The sequence below is a fragment of the Mirounga leonina genome, unplaced genomic scaffold (genome assembly GCF_011800145.1).
Source record: "Mirounga leonina isolate KUSES-001 unplaced genomic scaffold, KU_Mleo_1.0 Mir_114, whole genome shotgun sequence".
Taxonomy (NCBI): Eukaryota; Metazoa; Chordata; class Mammalia; order Carnivora; family Phocidae; genus Mirounga; species Mirounga leonina.
In genome coordinates this window covers 5,760,449-5,782,602 of record NW_023270265.1, presented here as the reverse complement: position 1 = coordinate 5,782,602, position 22,154 = coordinate 5,760,449, and the positions used below count along the sequence as shown (strand labels likewise).

The following is a 22,154-nucleotide window of genomic DNA, read 5'->3' as shown; positions in this document are numbered from 1 at the left end:
CTGTACGGAGTCCGGGGCTTGTGGGCACCACATGCATGGACTGTGGGAGCGGGGTGAGGTGGTCACCGTAGCCCTGAATCCCTGAACCAGGCCACAGCAGGGGGCTGGGCTGGGACCAGGTTTGAAGGAGGGTCAGGTTGGAAGGGGAGGTTCCAGGGGGCCCTGTCCCCCTAGAGCTCCTTCTTTCTGGGCCCCATGCTAGGGAGCGTGGCCAAGGTTATACAGTCAGCAAGTGGTAGAGCTGGATGCCTCCTGAGCCCATGTTCCTGCATCCTCACCATCCTCAGAGAGTGAGCTTTTCAGCAAACCAGTGTCTTATTAAGAAGAAGCACCGAGATGCTCTATCTTCAGTTGGGTCCAGGGGCCTTTTTCAGGGTGTCCTGCGGAGTGATGTGTATGTGGTGGGGACCTGAGGGGAATGTGGGTCTAGAGAATGAGCTGAGGGGAATTGCTCTCTCTGCTGAGTGAGCACTGGGGGGCGGGGGGGCAGAAGGAGGGAGAGGGGAAGGCTACCTTGCCATGTGCGAGTGAGCTGCCCAGGGTGGCAGGGATGTACGTTCACTATTCACACAGAACAGAGATACCTGGACTCTCACCTCCTTTCCTCCCTTGTTGAATCCCTACTGTGTAACAGGTACTACTGGGTGCTGTGGGGAGCACAGAGGTTAACAAAAGCCTCTTCCTTGGGAAGTCATCAGCAGGACTGGATGTTTAATTTGCAGCCTGGTGCAAATTGAAAACATAGGGCCCCTGCTCATAAATCACCAAGGATCAAGACAGTGGTAGCAGAGCGTGAAGCCGAGTGTGGGTTTGTGAGACAGCCAGGCTGTGCACCCTGACGTCAGCCCTGGTCCTCAGGCTCGTGGGCAAGGCCAGGCTGGCGGTCGTCGGTTAGAACCACGAGCAAGTACAAGCAGGGTAACGGCAGAACAGGTGACTTCCAGCTGGAGGGACCTGGGAGGGCTCCGTGGAGAGGTCCCCTCTAAAGCCGGTCCTGGAGGGATGGCTAGGACTGTGCTGCGGGTGGGGGTGGGGGTGGAGGCAGAACGTGTGGGCATGGGCAGGGAGTGGTGAGCATGTGGCCCTGGAGCCTGGCTGGTGGGCTGGGTGGTGGTGGGGAGCAGTTGGGGCGCGGACAGGCTGGGCTCAGTCCTCAAAGACCCTCGAATGCCAGCCTCAAGGCAGGCTTTATTCTGCAGCCAGCGATTGCTGGGAGCTGGGAGCTGGCCCAGCTGGGCTCTGGGAAGCACTCTGGGGACTGGTGCTCCTCAATATTCCAACATCTGGGAGTGGCTCTGATGTTGAGCCACTTTACATTTGTTTTTCTCTTCATCCTCCCAGGCCTTTGCAGATGAGGAAGCGGAGGTGCAGACAGGTGTTAGGTACCTTGCCCATGGTGGTAGGCGGCGGAGCTGGGATCCTAGAGACTTGAGGTGAATCAGGAGGCCAGTGAAACGGTTGAGCTCTGAGGGGTGCCTGGATGGTGGACGTGGGCACCTGCGTGGCTCTCGTGGTCAGGAGTTCCCAGCAGCTGAAGATATCGTGCAATCCTGGTGGGTGGCCTCCTGCCGTGGCTCAGTGGCAACAATGGTGGGGGCACCCCACGTTGAGGAGCTGCTTGTCTTTCTCATCAGTGGATCCTGCCGGCTGTTATCTCTTGGTTTTCGGCCCAGTCTGCCTCTGAGTTTCTCCTTTTCCTCATCATCACCCTTTGGGTATGTAAAGATGGTAGTCTCTTCCTCCAGAGCTTTTATTTATTCCTTTTTTGCAACTCCTGGTTCTTTGGTCCGGCCTCCGTTGGCTGTGCTTTTTATACTGAGTGCGGTGGTTCAGGTGTGGTTAGCTGGGAGAGATGGGATTGACTTTGCATGTCTCAGCAGGTGCTGTTGGCTTTTGGATCTTCCTGCACTTTTCAGGCACTCATTATTTTTGGCCTCTACCCACTGGGGGCTCCTGGTGCTCCTCCCCATTATGTGTCTACTGGACCATGTCCCTACACATTTCCAAGGACCCCCTTGGAGGACTGTACTCTTCTACCTTGCACCCCAAGACCTACCCTGGTTATTCATGTGACTCCTCCTTGTGAGCCCCCAGTATGGGAGGATCTGATGCTTAGTGTTATAGGGACAGAGATGGAGGTGAAGTAGCCTGCAGCTGACCCCGCCTGACCCTTCCTGGGTCTGGAAGCTGAATCCTGCAGGCTCCCAGCCTGGCAGGTGCTTGGTAACTTGACACTGCCTTGCTAATTGTCTGCTGAGGTCACAGTGAGCCCTTGTTACCACCCATCTACCAGGACCACAGTCCCCGACTGGGCCAACTGGTTGAGCCACTGTTCTGGGCACTCCTGGGAAACAAGTGGCGTTTGTGGTGAGCTGGTGGACAGAGTGGCCGTCAGCATGGGCGAGGTGGCTGCACACGCAGGCCTGCTGGGCTGGGAGGCCCACAGCGGACCCATTTCCTTGATGATGGGGGTGTGGGGCACAGAGTTGCAGGGACCACTCCTCTCCTCTTTTGGTTGCTATTGAAGACAGTGTTTTCTAGCAGTTTTCTAGTGCCTGTATCAGGAGACGTCAGGGGTTCTTCTACCTGGCAGAGGCCTGGGAGGTCCCCTGGGGGTTGTCATCCTTCTTCATGGCTGGGTTTTTACTGTGTCTCCTTGAGATGCCACCAGAGGGGAAATGAGACTCTAGGAGACTGGAATGTTTCAATTTTGGCAATTCTTCTTCCGTTATCTTGGAGGAATCTTTCTATCACTCCCCCACCCAAACGCAAACCCCAAACATACCACACATTTCAAAAGACCACACACCTCAAGGGAACTTGGTAAACATTAGGTGACGCAGTTTAATTGGGTTTAAAGTATGAAACTTGAGAGGAAGATGTATTTAGTAATAGGGTCTGGGCTGGTCCTCACAGACACCCTGGCCTCAGAATTCCACTTGCCCCACACGCTGATGGTGGAAAGGTGAGTTTGGGCACATGCCTAGCTGTGTTCTGAGGCTATCGGACGAAGCTCCAGTGAATGATCTTATAATGAAAAAGTGGCTGGCCCTTTAAAATGGTTTCAGGGGCGCCTGGGTGGTGCAGTCGGTTGAGTATCTGACTCTTGGTTTTGGCTCAGTCATGATCTTAGGGTCCTGGGATGGAGCGCTGCGTAGGGCTCCCTGCTCAGTGGGGAGTCTGCTTGTCCCTCTCGCTCTGCCCCTCCCCCTGCTTGTGTGCTCTCTCTCAAATAAATAAAATCTTTAAAAAAATAAAATGGTTCCAGAAGTATCGGTATCATTAACTAAAACTACATCCAACACTTCTTTTTTTTTTTAAGATTTTTTTATTTATTTGATAGAGACACAGCGTGAGAGGGAACACAAGCAGGGGGAGTGGGAGAGGGAGAAGCAGGCTTCCCGCCGAGCAGGGAGCCCGATGTGGGGCTCGATCCCAGGACCCTGGGATCATGACCTGAGCCGAAGACAGACGCTTAATGACTGAGCCACCCAGGTGCCCCTACATCCAATACTTTTGCCTGATGCACATTAGTAATAGTTTTAACCTGCTCCTCTTATCCCCATTCAGATCGGAATTCTGCTTTTCCTCTGTCATCATAGTTTTGTTGCTCTCCCCACCTTGAAACTTCTTCTTCTTCTTTTTTTTTTTGCATATTCTTTCATATTATTTCCCTCTCAGGTCATCTGGAGGCAAGATGTGCTGACACAGATGGGGACATACACACCGGAGCTGCAGAAGGAGGGGCCTGGCGAGGTCATTTCTCTGGGACTGTAGGGGGCTGAGCATATAGGCTCCTGCAGCATTTTACCTTCTAGTAACTCAGCCGGCCCTCCCTGCACTTTGCGTTTGCTCTGCTCTCCCGGTGCTCCCTCCCGCCGCCCTCCCCACCCGCCTCTCTCATCTTTGATGTAGTCACCACAGACAGAAAGCTCAGAAAATGAAAGAACAAGCTGTAGACTCAGAATGTTTGCCCCCAAGGAAAGTGCATATTTGCACAAAATCCTGTCTGACAGTTTCCATTTTAACTAAGAAGTTGGGGGCCCAGGAGGCTGCAGGAAATATGAAAATTGGCGCTTCGTTGGGCTGCATGCTGATGGTAGCTCCCTGTCTGAGCCCCGTCTGTCACTTGAGATCTGGATTTTTCCGATGAAAATCACTGACTGGCCACGGGCGACCGCGGCCTGAGGTACAGGCATGCACGCTGCCAGTGGCTTTGGGGCCTGCTTGTCTGCCCCTCAAGGTCTCTTGTTTTTCTGAAATGTGGTGAAATGGAACGTGCTTTTAAAAATGGATATTTTCTGGAGATGACCTGGCTGGGACTGTTGGTTGTGGGGGTCTTCTCTTTTCTGCCCTGTGAGTCCCTTATCTTATCTCGGTGGATAGGATGCTGCAAGGGCTGCTTGTATTATTTTTTAATCCCTTTTTATTCTTTTTTTAATTTATTCTTTTTTTAATGTAGTGTTCCATGATTCATTGTTTGCGTATGCCACCCAGTGCTCCATGCAATACTTGCCCTCCCTAATACCCATCACTAGGCTAACCCATTCCCCCACCCCCCTTCCCCTTTTGATTCTTTTTTTTTTTTTTAAGATTTTATTTATTTTGACAGAGAGAGACACAGCGAGAGAGGGAACACAAGCAGGGGGAGTGGGAGAGGGAGAAGCAGCTTCTTGCCGAGCAGGGAGCCCGATGTGAGGCTTGATCCCAGGACCCTGGGATCATGACCTGAGCCGAAGGCAGACGCTTAACGACTGAGCCGCCCAGGTGCCCCATAAGTAACTTATTGTTTGTGTTATTATTTAACTAGATGCTTATAAATTTTTTTTTTTTAAAGATTTTACTTATTTGACAGGGAGAGACACAGCGAGAGAGGGAACACAAGCAGGGGGAGTGGGAGAGGGAGAAGCAGGCTCCCCACTGAGCAGGGAGTCCGATGCAGGGCTCGATCCCAGGACCCTGCGATCACCACCTGAGCCGAAGGCAGACGCCCAACAACTGAGCCACCCAGGCACCCCCCCTTTATCATCATCTTCTTTTTTTTTTAAGATTGTATTGATCTGTTTGTCAGAGAGAGACACAGTGAGAGAGGGAACACAAGCAGGGGGAGTGGGAGAGGGAGAAGCAGGCTTCCCGCGGAGCGGGGAGCCCGACGCGGGGCTGGATCCCAGGACCCTGCAATCACCACCTGAGCTGAAGGCAGACGCCCAACAACTGAGCCACCCAGGCACCCCCACTTTTTATTCTTAATAGTCTTTCCAAATATATACCTTTTGATTTCTTACTTATTTGCACACAGCCTGAAGATTCTATAGAATTCTTTAACTGTGTTAATGTTTTTTTCCTTAAGCATAATTTTTATTCCCAATTATCAAAGCAATGCTCATTAAAAAAAAGGGGGGGGGGAAGATCCCAGAACTATAATAAGGTAGAAAGCCTGAGTTTCCTTAAACCCGAATATCTGCTGGGGGCCGGAGGCTGGGGAAGAAGGCTCAGTGGCCTCAGACAGTGGTCATCTAGGGGGGTGGGGCCGTTCTGGGGATCATATTAGGACTGCTGAGTGGGTAAGGATGGGCAGAGGGGTTTGGTTTAGAGGCAGCACGGCCATAGTTAAAGGGGCAGGGCTTGGAGGTGAGTGCAGCTAAATGATCTGGGGCTTGTTCCTTAATCTCTCTGAGCTTCAGGGTCCTTGTCTGTAAATTGGGACTAATGGCAACACCTCTTTCCTGGAGCGCTGTTAGAGTTAAGTAAGATAATATTAATTTGATGGTTTTTCCTGGCTGGCACTGTACTGGGTGTTTGTCTTGGAAAAGGCAGCCCAGAGCCTGGCACGGCCGCAGCTCTATCAGTGCCATAACGGAGTATCCCAGACTGGGTGGTTCAAAGCACAGCCATTTATTGTCGCCCAGCCCTGGAGGCTGGAAGGCTTTGATCAAGGTGTTGGCAGGGGATGTCTTGCGTCCCTCTCCGAGGCTCTAGATGACTGTCTTCTCTGTGTCCTCATGTGCGTGTGCTCAGGTCTGTGTCCAAACTTCCTCCTTTTATAAGGATTAGGGCCCACACTACTGACCTCATATTAATTTAATCACCTCTTTTACCCTATCTCTAATACAGTCATATGCTGAGGCACTGGGGCTTAGGACTTAAACTATGAATTTTGGAGGGGACACAATTCAGGCCTTCACAGCTGTTATTTCTATTATGCATGGGCCTGTAGTGATGGGGGGATCTGAAGCTGGCCTTGGCACTGTCTCCAGTCTCCAGCTCTCAGTGTGACCTGGCTCAGTCGTGCTTCCTTTGGACATCTGCACAATGTCAGGGCCGGGCAGTACAGGGGTCCTCGTGAGCTCTGACACAGCTGAAGGTAACTGGAAAATACGGATCCAACACTCACTCTTCAAACTTTCACCGTTTGCCCTGTGCCAGGGCCGGGGATAGCAGGTGCAGTGATGCAGGCATGGGCGTGTCCTGTCCGCAGGCAGGAGGCTGGGGGTGTTCGCGCTCGGGGCTGCTAGCTGGTGGACTGTGGACCAGGAGCTAGGAGAAGACTGGGATCTTTGGGGGCTGTCCACTTTGGTTTCATTTGCTGTACTCTGGGGTTGTGGATGTGGATTTTGGCTTTTTCTTCGTTGAAATATTTTCTTTCGTTACTCAAGATCTTGTTACTTTCTCTCCTGAGGGCTGCCTGTGTGTGAAAGATAACCCACATCCCTTTGTGCATTTGAAATACTTCTCTGATTTCCTCCTCCATTTCCTGGGGTTGACTTGGGGCACTTTGAAGGCCCTGTGTGGCCAGATTTTGCGTCGGGTGGGTGGAGGAAGCTCTTCTTTCTGCATTTGAGGAAAGAATGACTATGGTTCTGTTTCCTGAACATTCGAATGTGAGATTGGTTATGCACTCAGGTTGAAGGTAAATAGGAACACTAGATTCGCTGAAATAGGTGTGAAATTGGAACATTATGGAAGGAAGCCTTTGTTACAGGGTTTTTAGGGAGAAAGTTGTGCGAGATGTTTCACCTTTATTTGGTGGGAGGTGGGGTGGCTGCCGAGAGGAGCACTCACTGCCTGAGTGCGTTGGTGCAGTGGGCCTGTAACCGCAGGTGTTTAGAAACTCCTCACCCCTGCTCTGGGTGTGATGGAGGTGAGCATGTCATACCTGAGTGCATTTCTGTAGGTAAGTACGTGAAGCTGTCCTTTTTGTAATACAGTGTAAAAGGTCCCTGCGGTTTCAGGAATGGATTCTTTCCACCCACTGCTGGAGGTTACCTGTTTAAAATTCATGCAAGGCACTGTGTAAATAAGGGTGAACCCTCCTGTATGGTGTCCCCTTATTCAAGAGGAAGGGTGCATAAAGTGTCTTAGGGCTCTTTTTTTTTTTTTAAGATTTTATTTATTAGAGCGAGAGAGAGAGAGATTGAGAGAGAGAGCGCGAGCATGAGAGGGGGGAGGGGCAGAAGGAGAGGGAGAAGCAGGCTCCTGGCTGAGCGGGGAGCCCCGGACATGGGGCTTGATCCCAGGACCCTGAGATCATGACCTGATCCGAAGGGCTTAACTGACTGAGCCACGCAGGTGCACCTCCCCCTTCTTGGATAGGAAAACCATCCGCTTTGGTCTGGGCCTCCCAGAACCCCCTGAAGGGCCAAACCCTTCTTTACGTTCTCTGTTTCTCAGGACCTCAAAAGAAAAGAATACATGGGAGTTCACTGTCCTTTTATTTTCCCCCGAGGGCCTTTTTGGTCCTGGTCATTTAAAGACTGGAGAAACAGATTGGATTTTAGAGTTAATTCCAGTTGGTAATCAATTATGCTAAGCTTGTGGGGTACCTACGTGGCTTAGTCCGTTAAGCATCTGACTTCGGCTCAGGTCATGATCTCAGGGTCCTGGGATCGAGACCCACTTTGGGCTCCCTGCTCAGCAGGGAGTCTGCTTGTCCTTCTCCCTCTGCCCATCCTCCTGCTTATGTGCGCGCGCTCTCTCAAATAAATAAAATACTTTTGAAAAAATTATAGTAAGCTCGCTAAGAACTGAGCACCATGAAATAGTGTTTTTTTAAAAAAATATTTACTTTATTTTTTTATTTTTATTTTTTTAAAAGATTTTATTTATTTATTTGACAGAGAGAGACACAGCGAGAGAGGGAACACAAGCAGGGGGAGTGGGAGAGGGAGAAGCAGACTCCCCGCTGAGCAGGGAGCCCGATGCGGGACTCGATCCCAGGACCCTGGGATCATGACCTGAGCCGAAGGCAGTCGCTCAACCGACTGAGCCACCCAGGCGCCCAAAAAATATTTATTTATTTTAGAGAGAGTAAGAGAGTATGCAAAAACGGAGAGAGAGAATCTCAAATAGACAACTCCCCCAAACCCCCAACTGCTCAGCACAGAGCCCCAGGCGGGGCTTGATCAGGACCAAGCCAAAATCAAGATGACTGAGCCACCCAGGCACCCCCCCCAACTTTTCTTCTTCTTCTTTTTTAAATATTTTTATTTATTTGTTTGAGAGAGAGAATGAGAGAGAGAGAGCATGAGAGGGGGGAGGGTCAGAGGGAGAAGCAGACTCCCTGCTGAGCAGGGAGCCCAATGTGGGACTCGATCCTGGGACTCCAGGATCATGACCTGAGCCGAAGGCAGCCGCCCAACCAACTGAGCCACCCAGGCGTCCCTCTTCTTTTTTTTTAAGATTTTATTTTTAAGTAATCTCTAGACCCAACAGGGGGCTTGAACTCATGACTCTGAGATCAAGAGTCGCATGCTCTACCAACTGAGCCAGCCAGGTGCCCCTGCAATAGTGTTTCTTGTTGTTGGACTGGCCCTTAGGAACCAGCCAGGCGGAGACCTTTCCCATCTTGCCCTCCCCAGACCTAGCTAATCCATTATGGGCTCCTTTCCTGACAAGTGCAGGTGTGGCCTCAAGCTCTTTTGACACAGGACTTCGGGCAGTTGCCACAGGACATGGCGGTTCTTTCACGATGAACCTCTTGCCTTTCCTGGTCTAATCCAAGCTCATCGATTCTGATGGAGAAGCCGGAGCCAGTCAACTGCCTTACTTAACCGGCAGAGCATCGTTGACCTCCAGATGACATCAGGTGTTTCTTTGCCTTCTGTGTCCTACCCCAGCACTTGGTGCGGCAGACCAGCCCCTCTGACCACTCTCTACCCCATTGCCATCTAGAAGATTTTATTCTCTCTCTCTCTTTTTTTTTAAGATTTTGTTTACTTAGAGCACAAGCAAGGGGAATGGCAGGCAGAGGCAGAGGGAAAGGGAGAAGGGCTCGGTCCCAGGACCCTGGAATCATGACCCGAGCTGAAGGCAGACACTTAACCAACTGAGCCACCCAGGCATCCGAGATTTCATTCTCTTGCTCCTCCTGTCCCCCTGAGTGGTCTCCTGGGTGTCCATCCCAGGATTTTGTATGTGCCTAGAACAGTACTTACCGTGTGGTTCCCCGTCAGGAAGTCCTAGATCTGGCCCTCCCCTTTCCTTCACTTCTTTCTGACCCGAGGGCTTCACATTACAGGTAGTGGCTGTGGGCTTCTCACTGACATCCTCCAGGCGCTGTGGGATGTCTCCCACGGGGACTGTGTTAGTCTCCAACGGTCCCCAAGGATTTTGGGTACCTATAATAGAGAGGGAGATAAAGCCCTTGCCTTTTGTTTTGTTTTGTTTTGTTTTGTTTTGTTTTGTTGGTGGCTAAATACATATAACAGTACTTACCATCTTAACCATTTTTAAGTATAGTGTTCAGTGGTATTAAACACATTCATGATGTGCTACCATCCCCACCATATATCTCCAGAACTCTTCATCTTGCAAAAATGAAACTATACCCAGTAAGCAGTAATTCCCCATTTCCCCCTCCTCACCCCAGCCCCTGACAACCACCATTCTACTGTCTCTGTGATTTTGGTTCCGTCATGTACTTCATATAAATGGAATCACACAGTATTTGTCTTTTTGTGACTGGCTTGTTTCACTTACCGTAATGTCCTCAACTCTCATCTGTGTTGTACAACTTGTCCCAATTTCCTAGCTTTTTTTTTTTTTTAATTAAAGATTTTATTTATTTATTTTAGAGAGAGAACACAAGTGGGCGGGGCAGAGGGAGAGGGAGAGAGAGAATCTCAAGCAGACTCTGCTGAGCGCAGAGCCCAACGCGGGCTCGGTATCACAACCCTGAGATCATGACCTGAGCCGAAACTGGGTTGGATGCTCAACTGACTGCACCGCCCAGGTGCCCCTGAATTTCCTAGCATTTGAAGGCTGGGTAACTCCACATTTTGCTTATCCATTCATCTGGCAGTGGCCACTCACGTTGCTCACACATTTTATTTATTTTATTAATTAATTTATTTATTTTTAAAAGATTTTATTTATTTATTTGAGAGAGAGAATGAGATAGAGAGAGCATGAGATGGGGGAGGGTCAGAGGGAGAAGCAGACTCCCTGCTGAGCAGGAAGCCCGATGCAGGACTCGATCCCGGAACTCCGGGATCATGACCTGAGCCGAAGGCAGTCGCTTAACCGACTGAGCCACCCAGGCGCCCCGCTCACACACTCGTTACTTTTTGCTCTACTGATGGTAGCCACCCCAAGCCCCCCAAGCTGGCTGAGGGAGTCGCTCCTTGCGGCTTTGATTTGCATTCCTTTAAGGATGAGTAATGTTGAGCATCTTTTCATGTGCTTGTTGGCTGTATATCTTCTTTGGAGAAATGTCCAAGTATTCAAGTCATTTGCCTTTTTTTTTTAAGAGAGAGAGAGGGGCGCCTGGGTGGCTCAGTTGGTTAAGCATCTGTCTTCAGCTTAGGTCATGATCTCAGGATTCTGGGATTGAGCCCCGCGTTGGGCTCCCTGCTCAGTGGTGAGTCTGCTTCTCCCTCTTTACCCCCTTCCCCGTTCATGCACGCGTGCTGTCTTTCTCTTTCTCGCTCTCAAATAAATAAATAAATAAAACATTTAAAAAGAGAGAGAGAGAGAGCATGCTGTGGGTGGGGGAGGGGCAGAGGGAGAGAGAGACTCTTAAGCAGGTTCTGTGCCCAACAAGGAGCCCAACTCGGGGCTCAATTCCACGACCCTGAGATCATGACCTGAGCCAGAACCAGGAGCTGGACACTTAATTGACTGAGCCACCCAGGCACCCCTCATTTGCCTATTTTTGAATCAGGTTTTTTTTTTTTATTGTTTTAAGAGTTCTATGTATATTCTGATATTAATCCTTTGTCATATATGTGACTTGCAAATACTTTCTCCCATTCTGTGGTCTGCCTTTTCATTCTCTTGGCAGTGCCTTTCAATGTACAAAATTCTGAAGTTTTCATAAAGCCTATTATGTCTTTTTCTCTCTTGTTGCCCATGACTGGTGTCATATCTAAGAAATCATTGCCAAATTCAATGTCATGAAGCCCTATATTTTATTATAAGTTTTATAATTTTAGCTTTGATCTTTAGGACGTGGATTAATTTTGAGTTAATTTTTGTATATGGTTTTAGATAAAGGTCCAAATCCGCTCTTTTGCATGTGGATATCCAATTTTCCCAGCATCATTTTCTTGAAAAGACTGTTCTTTCCTCATTGACTAGTGTTGGCACCTGTCAGGATTATTTGAGCATTTATGGGAAGGTTTATTTCTGTTCCATTGGTCCACTGGTCTGTCTTTATGCTGGTATCACACTGTTTTGATTATTGTAGCTTCATAGCAAGCTTTGAAATTAGGAAGTATGAGTCCTCTGACTTTATTCTTCTTTTTTACAATTGTTTTGGCTATTTAGAGTTCCTTGAGACTCCATTTTAATTTTCAAATGAGTTTTTCTATTTCTGCAAAATAGGTCATTGGGATTCTGATAGGGATTGCACTGAGTCTTTAGATCACAATGGGTAATGTTGGCATCTAACACAGTCCTTGCTTTTTATTAATTTCCTTGTGTTTTCTTGCAGTGTTGTGTTTTGAATAAGAGTGCTGGAAAAGGAGGAGTTTCTGGAAGGGAAGAGGCCAGCAGTGAAGAGTAGGGAGTAAAGGCAGCTGGGAACAATGTGCAGGGGCGTCAGGGAGCAGGGGGCCTTGGGTCTCGGGCAGGTTAGCGTTTGTGAGCAGTTTCTTTCCAGGTACAAAGCATTTTCAGCATCTGTAACTTTATTTGCCAGCACAACAATCTGTGAGATACAGATAAAGACTTTTTATAGCTCTGGTGTGTAGATGAAGAAACTGAGGCTCAGGAAAATAATTTGCCCCTGGCCACCCATCTGTAGGTGACCAAACCAGGAAGAGCCCAGGTCCATCCAGCTCCTGATCTTGTGCCCTTTGTCCTGCGCACTGTGCAGTCACTTTGTACCTCCTACCCCTGTGGCTGGGGTCCTGGTGGGTTCAAACTCAGCAGGAATGTTGTATGGAGGGGGAGGTAAGTGGTTCTCCATGGTCTCAGAGTCCTGGGGACCCAGCGTGGTGGTCAGTAGTTTTCTTTTTTCTTTCTTTCTTTCTTTTTAAAGATTTTATTTATTTATTTGAGAGAGAGAGAGAGAGCATGAGCTGGGAGAGGGAGAAGCAGGTTCCCTGCTGAGTGCGGAGCCCAGTGTGGGGCTCGATCCCAGGACCCCGGGTCATGACCTGAGCCGAAGGCAGACACTTAACTGACTGAGCCCCCCAGGCGCCCCGGTGGTCAGTAGTTTTCCAGGTGCCACGCGAAGCCGGTGGGGAGGGTGCTGTTGATGCTGCTGAAGGAAAAGAGGCAGAGGCAGCAGCTCATCCACTGCTGGTGAGAGCAAGAGCTTTCCTCTCTGGCCTTTGTGGGCTGAGTGTCCCTGACCCATGCAGCCTTGATATTATGTCCTTGCCTACTTCACTTACGCCCTGAGACTTGGGCTGTTCCCAGAGCCATCATTCCCTCTGGGGGGCTCCTCAGCCTACCCTGATTTCAGATTAATGGACAGTGGCCGTTTGGGGGATGACGTGGCATTAAGGGGACTGGGAGGGAGACATTTTGCAGTTCTTTTGCCTTCAGTCTGAGCATTAGAGTCATGAGCAGGTTCCTCAAACCCCACTGGTTCATTCTGTTTGCTGCCTTCTAAGCCAGGATGGAAATATCTATCTGCCTTGTTCCAGAGATTGTGCTGGTCTCCCTTGGGTGGACCAGGATGGGCCAGTGGCCGGAGGAGTGACAAGGTTGGAGGGGTCGAACCAGGGCAGGAGGACAAGGCTGGTAGCTGACGTGTGGCAGAGATGACTGGAACCCGTCTTTCTCTTGCTTCCCTTCTTCCCTCCCACTGTTGGAAAGCTAACGTTGGCCACAGTGCAAATGCTGGCCCATAAGCCGCTCTCTGGCACGGCCCCGCCAGGGTTTCTAACCCATCAGTTGTGACTGCTCCATGCTTCTCCTCACCTGAGCATTGTCATTGAGCAGGGGGTGGCTCTTTACACCCTCTGCTGTCCATTGAGACAAGGAACTGGTGAGTTTTGTTTTTTCTGACCCTGGTGGAAAGGAAGTAATACAGGGCTAATGGATAAGAGTCTTATTTGAATCTGGAGCCATCACTTAGTAGCTTTGTGGATGTGGGTGAGTTACTTAGCCTCGCTGAGGCTGTATTTCAGCATTTAGAAAATGAGTTAATAGTCCATTTCTCATAGTGTTGGGATGATTAAATGAAATAATCCATATAAATAGTATCTTCCCTATGACAAGTACTTAATAAATATTAGCTGTTATGAGTAGTCAGAATGTGGTAATTAGGACATTCAAGAAAAGCTTGAGCCCAAACATGTAAGGTGCCTAGTGCTCGTTGATGGCTCTCCCTGTCCCTCGGACTTATTTCCATCCGTCTCTTTGATACCCAGGGAAGTTCAGGGAGGGGGTGGAGTGGAGATATGGTTTGCACTTGCTGTTCCCTTTACCTGAAACAATCTGTCTTCAGTGCTCTGCACTTCCTTCAGGTCTCTGTTCAAATGTGACCTCAGAGAGACACCCCCCCCATTGTACCACAACTCAAATGTGACCTCAGAGAGACACCCCCCATTGTACCACAACAGCCACCTCTCCACCCCATCCCAGTCACCCTCCATCGTGTGTTTATTACCTGATGCAGTTTGCACTTGTTTATTAGTTTAGCTCTCTTCTTCCACCCCCACTCCTGTGAGCTCCATGAGAGCAGGGACTCTGTCTCTCATTCTCTGCTGCACCCCCAGGACCTCCCAGCACAGTGCTTGCTGAGCATTTGGTGAATGAATGGGCTCTGTGTTCCCCCGGGGCAGACATGCCTACCAAGGGGTGGTGCCTTGCACAGAGCGCCCTCACTCCATCTCTCTTGATGTGTGCTGACCGATGCCCATGTGTAGGAAGGTGGTAGTGAGGACTCTGAGAAGGTCTGGGTGGGCTGGAGGGATGCCAGGCACATAAGGAGTGCTCTGGCTTGTTCCTCGTGACTCAGAACAAGAGACCTGCAAGGAAGGCCAGGGATGGATTGGGGTTGGCCATGGCCAGGCAAAAAAAGGTTGGCCATGGCAGAGGGCAAAGAGGGCCTCCTTTTTTTTTTTTGCTTAAGATTTTACTTATTTATTTGAGAGAAAGAGAGGGAGGGAGGAAGAACATGAAGGGGGAAGGGGCAGAGGGAGAAGCAGGCTCCCCACTGAGCAGGGAGCCCGATGTGGGGCTCGATCCCAGGACCCAGAGATCATGACCTGAGCTGAAGGCAGACGCTTAACTGACTGAGCCACCCAGGCAGCCGGGGCGGCGGGGGGGGGGGGGGGGGGGGGGGGCGGGCGGCGGGCGGGGGGGGCGCTCCTTATCCTAAAGGCAAGAAAACAAAGGCACAGGGCTGTATTCAGATACAAGGAGGGCACATCTCTGCTGGAGGGTCAGGTAACAGTCACGAGAGCGGGGTTTATGGGGTGCTTGCTGTGTGCCTGGCTCTCCTCGGGGCTTTACCTCTCTTCACTCCTTTGGCCCTCATACCCATCACTCTCCCTGCTTTATACGCAAGGACGTGAGGCACAGAAAGTGGAAACCACTTGCTGCAGACCGCACAGCACCGGGGGGGGGTGGCGCGGCTGGCCAGAGTCTGCACTTGTGCCGCGCCCTGCCCTGGGGCAGGGCAGCACCCTCGCGCTGGGAGTCCATGCGGAGGAGAGAGCCTCTTCTTTTACTGAGTAGCGCAGAGGGAGTCCCAGTTGAGGGCCGGAGGGAGCTGGCAGTGCCCGGTGCCTTGCAGAGAGCTGCTTCCTGCCCACTGTGACGGGTGGTGCTGGTTAGAAGTTTATTCTAGGGCAGATGTGCCACAGCGAGTTGGCCATCGGCAGCATCCTGGGGGCTTGGCTGCCCCCTGGGTCTGTGCTGCTGTGGTTCCCTGTTCCCTCTTGCTGAGTCCTTGTTGCTGCTGTATGCTCGGGGCATGAGCTGTGGTTTGGGGGTGCTGGTCAGGCTTCGTCACGTTCATTGGTGGGGAACGTGCCTCTAGATCATTGTATTTTATTTCTTAAAAAAGATTTTATTTATTTATTTGACAGAGAGAGAGAGAGATAGCGAGAGCAGGAACACAAGCAGGGGGAGTGGGAGAGCGAGAAGCAGGCTTCCTGCCGAGCAGGGAGCCCGATGTGGGACTCGATACCAGGACCCTGGGATCATGACCTGAGCCGAAGGCAGACGCTTAACGACTGAGCCACCCAGGCGCCTCTAGATCACTGCATTTAGTAGGAGACTCTTAACACCTGTCCCAGTCCCCTCCCCTTCCTGCTATAAATGCTGGCCTAGCCTCCCTCCCAGGGAGCCCACCAGACCCTGCCTGGGCCACATCCTAGGTGCAGAACTATGACCCAGCCCAGCTGGGAGATGACAGAAGAAAACAGGGCTTGTTTCGGGGTGACAGGAAGCCAGAACTGAGCAGTATTCCCACTTGGCGGCAAGTTGATGGTCCTAGTTCCTCCCACTGCTCCCATCCTGGAACTTACAGCCTCTGACCGGGAGACAACAAAGAACGCCTCCAGCCTTCCCCAACCTCATGAGGGGGAGCAAGCTTTCTGACTGCTGTTTTTAATCCCTGGAAATTCAGCAAACTTCCATCACATTGTGCCTTGGGGGAGGGGAGGACTCAAAGGACCTGACAGTGAGAGGAGGCTCTTGATTTTAATCTTACTGAGTGATCATTTCTGGGCATGCCAGTGTTGTTTTCCCTCTCTTTTCAGACTTTAGCTTTGGGGGCAGTTTTGGCCGGAGATGGGGGTGGGTCCCCAGTGACAGCCCTGACATCTGGGAGTTTCCTCAGGGTCAGGTAGTTCAGTTCCTTATCTCCCAGATGATTCCAGAGTCCAGCGGGAGGAGGTTAAGGAACGAGCCTAGAGCCCCACAGGCATCCTTCCCACTACCCCCGGCACTTCTCACTTGCGCACTTGGAGGTTAACACTCCACTTAGCTAGGAAATGAACACCCCCTTTCACCTTTGAAAGTTGGGCTATGGGTTCTTTTCATGACCTCAAAAAGGGAGAAGTAAGCATCCTTACTGTGATATTTTAGCAAGCTCGTTATCCCTTTTTCTTTTTAGTAACATATAATGTATCATTTGTTTCAGGGGTACGGGTCTGTGATTCATCAGTCTTACACAATTCACAGCACTCACCATAGCACATACCCTCCCCAATGTCCATCCCCTCCCACATACCCACCCCATCCCTCCCACCCCCCTCCACTCTAGCAACCCTTAGTTTGTTTCCTGAGATTAAGAGTCTCTTACGGTTTGTCTCCCTCTCTGGTTTGTCTTGTTTCATTTTTCCCTCCCTTCCCCTTTGATCCTCTGCCTTGTTTCTCAAATTCCACATATCAGTGAGATCATATGATGATTATCTTTCTCAGATTGACTTATTTTGCTTAGCATAATACCCTCTAGTTCCATCATTGCAAATAGCAAGATTTCATTTTTTTGATGGCTGAGTAGTATTCCTTTGTGTATTTATACACCACATCTTCTTTATCCATTCATCTGTTGATGGACATCTAGGCTCTTTCCATAGTTTGGCTATTATGGACATTGCTGCTATGAACATTGGGGTGCATGTACCCCTTCAGATCACTACATTTGTATCTTTGGGGTAAATACCCAGTAGTGCAATTGCTGGGTCGCAAAAATTTTAACTTTTTGAGGAACCTCCATACTGTTTTCCAGAGTGGCTGCACCATCAAGCTTGTTATTCTTGTTCTAACCTTTGCAGAGAATACTCTAGATGTATCTCAGTTGGGGAAGACTAACTGGCTCTTCATTTACAAACCTGACACTTTGTGGGGGTGGATTGTGCACTCTAGGGGGTGCATCTTCACCTGACCCATAACAACAGGCCTTCTGTTTGTTGCCAGCCTCCCTGTGCATGCTGGGGAGCTCATTTCCCCGTCCTGAGGCAGGCGTGTAGGGTGCAGGAAGCAGGACTTCCTTAACTGATATGCCAGGCTCTGGCTTCTCCGTTCCGGGGCCGTGGTCACCCCATGCCTCTCTGACATGTTGGAGCTTGTCAGCCTCCTAGTTTTGGTCTCAGTGTCCACAGCCTTGGGCCATATTTTTAAAGGGAAGGCAGCTGAGGCCTGGGGGAGGGGTGTGGCTGCACTGATCCTGTGATTCTGCAGGAAAGCTTCTCCTTCCCAGCACCTCCGCAGGTCCTCAGAAGTGGGGAGGTGTTCTCTGCATAGCGCACAGCACTCTTCACGCTCTTGCCTGCTTCCTCACCTGTGCACCTCACGGAGTCGGTACCTCCTGAATGAGTGTGCCCATGCTCTGGGACCTGCCTCTGCACCCAGCATGGGCACGGGGGTTGGGGCAGCAGGAAGCAGCGGTGCATGTCAGGGCCATGGAGCCATGGCTCCTCTCACCCTCTTGCCAGTTTTCGTCCCCATCTCTGGCTCAGCAGTGCCATCTCAACAATGGCTGTTGAGTGTCCTCTTGGTGGGGGAAGGAGGACAGGAAGGGCACAAGCCCCTTCTGGGGGTTGTGGGGGGGCTGGTCCAGAGCAGGGCTGGCTCTGCTCTGAGACTTTCCACTTGCACAGGGGGACAGGCTCTGCCTGTGTTTCTTCCAGGCTGAGTTGGCTTCTCGGATGCTTGTCCAAGTTCACCATCCTCCAGGGCCAGCTCCAGGCTGCTTCCTCCATGAAGCCTCCCTTGACTGCCCTTCCACCTTCAGAGCCCAGCAGCAGTGTTGGGTATAGGGATCAAGAGTGCAGACTTTGGGCTAAACCGGGCTTGTATCTTGTTCATACTCTTACTGGCTCTATCAAGACCTTAAGCAAGTTTCTTAATTTTCCTAACCCTTAGTTTTCTCCTCCGTAAAATGGGCCTAATGACAGCCTCAGGGTTGTTTTAGGAATTCACGGAGACAAGGCATGCCAAGTGCTTAGCGCAACTTGACACTTCATAATGCTCAATGTCTGTTAGCTGCTATTATTATTATTATTATTAGAGTACTGTATAGTCTGTCCGTCTGTCATTCTGCCCTGTTTGACCTTGTCACTCTAGTACAGCTATCAATTTCAGTGCTTGGGGGGGCTGGTTCGCGTGTGCTCCCAGTGATCCGGAGCTGTCTCAGGTCCGTGCGGCAGGCCACCCTCTCCTCGCCCTCCCGGAGTGTAGGGAGTGGCTCAAAGCTGGAACAAGTCCCTTCGATGCTTACAGTTTTCATGGGGAGGAAGCGTGAGTCACCGGGGCCTTTATGAGCTCCAGGTGAATGGAGGGGTGTATTAGGTGACAAGCTAAGTTTTTCTCTCTTGGGCCTCACAGGCTGTGGGCTGGGGCATTCTGTTGTCGCTCGGGTGATTTTACTGGAAGTTCTTTTGAAGTGGTCTCCATGACCCAGTGGGGCTGAGTCACAGAGTAAACACAATTAGCAGGGGCTGGGCTCTTGGGAAGGATGCAGACAATGCATGGGTCCCAGAGTTTGCCGGCTCTGTTTCACGGCCTCTGCCATAGCTTACATTGGCTTCCCACCTGATGACTCTGGTGAACCTTGGTGCCCTGCTGCCTTGCATTTATTCTGTGGACCCCCATGCCCTGGGGGCTTGTTAGAAACGCAGATTCTCAGGCCCCCCTCATCTGCCCACATCAGAGCCTGCACTTTGCTTGGGTCCCCCAGTAGCCCCAATGGCAATAGAGACCTTCCTCGTGTCCCTGTCTGGTTACACGTCCATGAAAAAATCGAGGCTCATGCTCTGTTCTCCTTTCCTGGAAATGTTTCCAGATCACCTGACTTCTGGGTCCTAACAGGACCTGTGCACAGACTTGCCTGGGTTTGTGGGAACACTCTGGGTGGCAGTGCCTGGCTGTCCTGTGCAGGTGTGGGGGGGCACATGGGGAGGGAGAGGGGGCAGTGCCAGTCGGGGAGCCAGGCTGATTCCACAGCCCTCGGTAGTCTGGGCCTCTGTGCCAGGTGGAGCGCATGCCTTAGGTTTCAGGGCACGTGGGGTGCGGGTGCCTTCGTGGAGCTCCTGAGGAAATTGTGGGGGGCTGGGAAGTGTGCACCCATGAGATGAGACTCCTGCAGGCCTCCAGATTTGATTGTGAAACCCCAGAGGTAGATGACGCCTGATGCCCGCCCTTCTGAAACCACTGGCTTTGAAAGGACACCGCGTGACTTTGGAGGAGAGTGTCTCCTCTTGCCCTTTCCGACATCCTGACCACATAGGCTTTTTAAGACAACAATAGCAGCAGAGACAAAGCATGACCAAGACAACGTTGTCTTCGGGCCTTTTTTTCCCTCTGAATGACGTCCAAGGCCCTGGGAACATTGTAAAAACTGGGCCCCGTCCAATTTTCATCACTCCCTGCCAGCTCCCAGCTCCTAGGAGCTCTGCCAGCCGACTCAGGGGCGGAGATGCCCAGAGATGCCCAGAGATGCAGATAGAGATGTCACGCCGCCCCCAGGTCATGCCCCAGAACCTCGGCAGGGCTTTGGAGACAGGGAAGAAGAACAGAATGTGTTGGTTGGCGAATTGACTCCCCCAGCCAGGGAGGGAGATGGGTGGAGAGAGACAAAGATGTCTGCCAAATTTAATTAACAGTGGAAACTGGCCATGGGGGAGGAGAGAGACGCCTTGATGAGGAGGGGTGCTTTACTGGAAGATGGGGCTCTGCTGATGCCCGTAGTGAGGAAGAAGCAAGGCGTTCCTGCAGGGAGCGGCTGTCCGTGTGCGGGCCATGGTGTCGCAGGCTCAGAGATCTGGGAGGTGTGAGTGGGAGAGTTTATTTGTGCCTGCTTTTCTGAGTGGGCATCTTTCGAAAACAGTCCACCAACATACCAGCTGGCTAGCCTTCCTTGTCCCTGTAAAGAAAAAAATAATTAAGACACTGTCAGTTGAGTTGAGAAAATTGGCATTGTGTTGACGTTTTTGTCGTTTGAAGATACCAACGGAGTGCCTGAATTCTACCTTCACCGATCCTTATGCAATGCCTACTACTGTTCATGGTGTGGGAAGAGAGATGATTGGAGAAATCGGTGGCGCTCATTGTTTTGTTGTTGAATGGACAGCAAAATGAATCGTGTGGGTGGAACTTGAAATACAGGAGGTATTTCATTGAACGTTGCTCTTCATTTTTTGGTGGGATCAAGGAATTTCAGGGCTGAATGGGGTTTTCTGGTTCCTTCTCCCTTCGAGTGATGTGGCCTCCGGGCCAGGTGGCAGGGGGCCTCTGTGAAGTGAGGTGTGCGTTGAGGAGGTCCCCGCCCTTCCCAGGTCTCTTCAGACGGAGCCAGCCCTGACAGTTGGGCGCCCCCACCCGCGGCTTTCTCCAGCCCCTCCCTGCCGTGGCGGGTCCTGGTTCTGGAGGCCGGATGGCACAGATGGATCCCTTTGACAGTCCTATCTGAAGACAGATCATCCGTCTTCTACTCCCGAAATCATCCTCTTCAATCCATGCAAAACATCCACAGGTTCTTTTTTTTTTTAATAAAAAAAATTTTTTTAAGAGCCTTTTAGATTCACAGCAAAACTGAGGGGAAAGCACAGAGAATTCCCGTATCCCCCCAGCCCCACACGTGTACGGCCTCACCCACTATCAACATCCCGCACCCAAGTGGTACATTTGTTACCATTGATGAACCTACGCGGACACATCCTTGTCTCCCAGACTCTGTAGTTTACATTAGGGTTCACTTGTGGTGTTGCACACTCCAGGGGTTTGGACAAATATATAATGACATAACACCCACAGGTTCTCAAGAGAGTCTCAGAAAATTCGATAATGAGGCCACCAGTCATGCCCGGCCACTGTCCTAGTTCTCGCCGTTACCAAAGTCCCTTTTCCTTGTTTTTTCCTTTTTGCTCTCTGCTTTCATCTCTTTTTCTGGGGGGCACGGCTGCCAGCTCCCCTGCACACCAGTATACCAGGGCTGCCTGCCTGTCTGCCCTACATCTCCTCCCCCTGAGGTTGCTCCTCTGCTCGGGGTCTCTTGTCACCCTGGTGGTCTCCTCCCTCCCTGCCCCCACAAGTCTCCTCCTTCCTTTGCCCTGCTTACCCCCAACTCTTCATCCCTTCGCTGTCCCTTCGGAGGGTGTGCAGGTATTAGGTAGCTAGTCAAGAGTTGAGGGGGGAGAGAAACCTTAAATCCGGCCCCCACCTTTCTGGTTCTGGAGCCTTAGATCTCATTAGTTCTTGGCTGCTTTTCCTCATCAGAGCCCTGAGGCTTGTTCAAAGGCTTTACTGCAAAAATCCCATCTCTAGCTCACCGCTCACCGCTCTGCCCTGCCCGATGCACACACCTCTTCCCTCTGTAGTTCTTTTGGTTCCAAGGACAAAACATTGCATTCCTGCCGTTATCTTGTTTTCTTTGACCCACCGTCTGTGCGTGCGGTGCTTTTCTCCGTTCCCAAGATAGTCTTGGAGTCAGTTCTCCCTCTTAACTTGGTGTCACCTGTAGTCACAGGAAAAGCATGCCATCGGGGTAAGTGTAATCCTGAGATGGGACCTTATAAGCCATCTGGTTGAACCCCTTCCCTGTACAGGCCAGGGAGCAGACTTCCAGAAAACAAATGACTTGCTCAGTGTGACCCAGCTACTCATGTGTGGACGAGAGCTGCTTCGGAAATGGGGTTTCTTGACCCAGAGGTTATACCGATGCCAGGCGGGTAATCTCCTTAGCTTAGAAAATACTCAGATTCAAACTGAACCATGGTGTGACGCAGTTGTGTGTCCAGCACCGAGTT

The 22,154-nt window shown here is 50.9% G+C and overlaps 1 protein-coding gene across 3 annotated transcripts in view; it reads left to right on the top strand.

Moving 5' to 3' along the window:
- Positions 1-22,154, top strand: part of DLG5 (discs large MAGUK scaffold protein 5) — a 212,064-nt gene that overhangs the window by 27,994 nt on the left and 161,916 nt on the right. The gene's annotated exons all lie outside the window — the stretch shown is intronic.